Source organism: Nicotiana tabacum, chromosome 7, assembly GCF_000715075.1.
Source record: "Nicotiana tabacum cultivar K326 chromosome 7, ASM71507v2, whole genome shotgun sequence".
NCBI lineage: Eukaryota > Viridiplantae > Streptophyta > Magnoliopsida > Solanales > Solanaceae > Nicotiana > Nicotiana tabacum.
The window spans coordinates 106933407-106937131 of record NC_134086.1 but is presented as its reverse complement, the minus strand read 5'-3'; the positions used below and the strand labels follow the sequence as shown (position 1 = coordinate 106937131).

Here is a 3725-nt window from a genome sequence, read left to right as displayed (position 1 = left end):
AAAAACCGACTAAGGATTTGTCTTGTAATGAAGTTTTTTGAGTAATAAATTTCATGTGCTATATGAGGTCTTTTTGGGACATATTATATATCAAATTGAAGGTCTTGGAATTTAGTTTCCAACGCTCTTAACCGTTTTCTCATACGACACCCGGATAAAAAGTTATAAGCATTGGAAGACGAGCCAATTATAGGGTGCCAAGTAGCACCTTTTGACTTTTCAACAAAATGGAGATTATCTCCTTTATCTCGTCTCTTTCTGCATATTTCCAGAGAGCACGACCAAATAATACCCCTAACATCACCCTTAAGCTCTCTACAAGGGTTTCAAATAATACCATCATCCCGGGCACGAAATCACGAAGCAATAACACAAGAACGATCCCCACGACGTAAGTATTGCTATATAACCTTTCTTTTTCTTTATAGTTTGAGTGTTGGAAGGTATTTAATAGTTAAGAAAATTCTTAATTTCTGGTTTTAAGCTCTTAAATATCAAGTAAGGTTGATTACTTCATTTCATAATATTTAGAACTCACGGGAAGGTGATCGGAAGCTGTGAGTTCGAGTTATTTGATTTGTAATGGATTGTTTTGTGGGCTATTTCGTGTAGCTTTTGGGCTGTATCTTTTGCTGATATTTAATGGAGTTTTTGGAGGATAAATGGTTTGAAGAAACACCACATATTTGTGAAATAATGGATTAGTCATTCTTTGTAATATTTTCGGGATGTTGGACACTATTATAGTCGTTGTTTTTGGTATGAATTGATTGGGGTGTGTTGGGCTGTTGTAAGCTAAATATAATATAGATTTCGACTTGCATCTACTGTAGGAGGTAATTATATTGTGTTCCAAAAAGTGCTTAAGGTTATATTGACATCGGTTGAGTTAAATGGATGAACTAGACATGAACTAGTGAATAAAGTTGCTAATTAAGAATAATTGGAGTTGTGGATCATTTTCTTTGTTATGGATACATGGTATAAGGTTGGAATTATTGATGAATGACTTCATTATCATGTTAATGATACTATTAATTTAAAGTAAAAAGTCTATAAGGGATGATAAGGGATATACGAATTCTAATTGGAGCTTGTCGCTCGTCGTAAAATAGTTATGACTTGTTGTAGTTTTATGGTGTCTTGTTATTGATAATTGGTATTGATGGATTTCTTTGGTAATTCTTGTTGGTATATGGTATTGGAGGAGGCTCTTGTTACTGGGGAGATGCTGCCCGGATTTATATAAATGAGCTACAAGTTTAAGTTGCAAACTTAGCCTTTATTCAACACTAATTTTGAATCTCCTTATGCAATGGTAGATTGAGTTGAGTTGTTTGAAGAGTTGCTTAAGATGTATTAAGGACTCACCATGGTTAAGGTATGTTAAGGCACTTCCCTCTTTCTTTTGGCATGATCTAAAGTGAAATGAATACACTATTTCGTAACAGATCTACTCCTAGAAACTAAGGTTGCCCATGTTGTTCTTTCCTTATAAAGTTATTCTAAGCAAGTATGTATGATCCTTGAATCCTATAGAAGCTCATATTGATGGTATGATGTCCATAATGTTAATCGAAGGTGCAACGACCTTATGTCACTCCAAAAGGTTTAGAACGTGATTCCATGAGTTTAGCATGCATTATATATAATATCTATTTTACTCTACCGAGCCGCACTATAGTAGGCCGGGTACGATATATATTGTGTAACCACTGATCAGTTGGATTTACCGAGCTCCATGTGGCCGGGTACGATTCTACCGAGCCTTATGATGGCCGGGTACGTTTTTACCGAGTCCTCTTTGAGGCCGGGTACGATATGATGATGATGATGATGATGATGCCTACAGACGCGTATATTTTTAAAAGTTTATGTATATATATATGTATTACGCATTTCATGTCAGTAGCCCACAGAGGCACGCAAATGTTACAGGTTGTATCTCCTATATCTCTCTTTATATTACTATTCTTGTTTATGCTTTCCTGCTTTACATACTCGGTACTTTATTGGTACTGACGTCCCTTTTGCCTGGGGATGCTGCGTTTCATGCCTGCAGGTCCCAATTGATAGGTTGACATTCCTCCTAGTAGGTTATCAGCTCAGCGGAGGTGTTGGTGCACTCCACTTGCTCCGGAGTTGCCTATTTGGTCAGTATGCTTTAGATATATATTGATTGACATGATGGGGCCCTGTCTCTATCTTTATGATTTTATGTACTCTTAGAGGCTTGTAGACATATGTTATGTATATGAAAATCATATGGCCTTATCGGCCTATGTTCAGTGTATGAGTTATCACTTTGGTTTTTATAGGCACGTATGTCACATGTATAAGTTTTCATGTCATGTCAGGTCGTCCGATATTTAGTATTCCCTTATATTTTATTTTTGTTATCTCATGACGACCATTCTAGGCTATTTGCCCATGATATTATGATATGACAGATACGTTATGTTGGTACTCGGTTAAGTAAGGTATCGGGTGCCCGTCACGGCCCATTTGTTTGGGTCGTGACATTCTCCGCATCCCAACCAGACCTGAACGACACCCAACAGCTGAACCCAATGGCCATTCCAGTCGCTGCTGTGTCATCTCCCAGTCTTCATCTTCTCGAACACACCCCGTCCCCATCAGTTCTGCTCCTTTTCTTCAACCACACGACCCTTTCACAGGTCGTCTTCTTCAACCAGCAACAGCTGAAGCTCTTCGTCTTCCTTGAACAAAATGGACGAACCCTAGAGACCAAGAAGCGCCATTGACGACCAAAAACGACCTCCATGGCTGCTTCTTAACAGAGAACTAGAACCAAAATCTCGATCCCAACCATTTCCATGGAGTTATTGTAGCCTGCTTGTTCACTGAAACAAGAAGCCTCATCCGCTAGGAGCTCGATCTGAAACAATTTCCTCAGCCGTTGAATGACTCTTTAAGTTCGATTCCGTCAGCAAAAATCGATTTCCCCGGCAACGTTTGAGGTCTGTTTGTGGTCGCCGGCAAGGTCCAGTTTGGGTTCCGGTGAGTTCGAGTCTATCGTCGTTCATTGGCTTTCGCCCGAGGTTCTGTTTCTTTCTTCGTAAGATATCTGTTGCTTTTTGTTTCCATGTCAAAGTTTATCAACTCATGGATGTTTTCAATTGCAATAATGCTCTTGTTATAATGTGGTTGAATTTAGCTTTATTGATTTTATGAAACGTAAAGTTTGCCTTTGAATTATGGGTATGTGGTATTAATTTATTGATTATTGATTTTGTTTTTTCTGAAAGTTGAATTAATAATCAGTGAATACTAGTGTTAAGCCTTTTTTTTTAATTTGAATTAATAGAAGTTGGGTTTAATAGTGGCGTGATTGGTTAGTGGCTATGGGTACTGCTCTCGTGGCATGGTTACGATATGTGAATCTCAATTTGGGGGTGAATTTCATGTAGCCCGATTATAACAACTTCGAATAATAAAATCCTTTAAAATTAGAAATCGAGGCATATCATTTAGTCGAATTTCCATGGCCCTCGCAAAGTTAAAAACGCGTAGCTGCCTTAGGCGCGTCGTTAAATAACATTACCTTCCTAAATTCGGGTGTGCATTTCATATGACCCAAATCAAAATCTTAAAACATTGACTAAAATGTGTTTAGGATTGCGGGTGCATTTCATGTGGCGCGATCCAAAGACACGTTTTAAACGACGTTCAATCTTCTTTAAAAATTAAATAAAAGCAGTTAA

At 38.0% G+C, this 3725-nt stretch overlaps 1 long non-coding RNA gene across 1 annotated transcript; it reads left to right on the top strand.

The window, feature by feature from the left end:
* Positions 1-242: 242 nt before the first annotated feature.
* On the top strand, positions 243-2291 carry LOC142182560 (uncharacterized). The gene is made up of 3 exons (XR_012711371.1): positions 243-391; positions 1323-1381; positions 2063-2291. It is a non-coding gene; the product is annotated as an uncharacterized LOC142182560 (long non-coding RNA).
* Positions 2292-3725: the final 1434 nt, after the last annotated feature.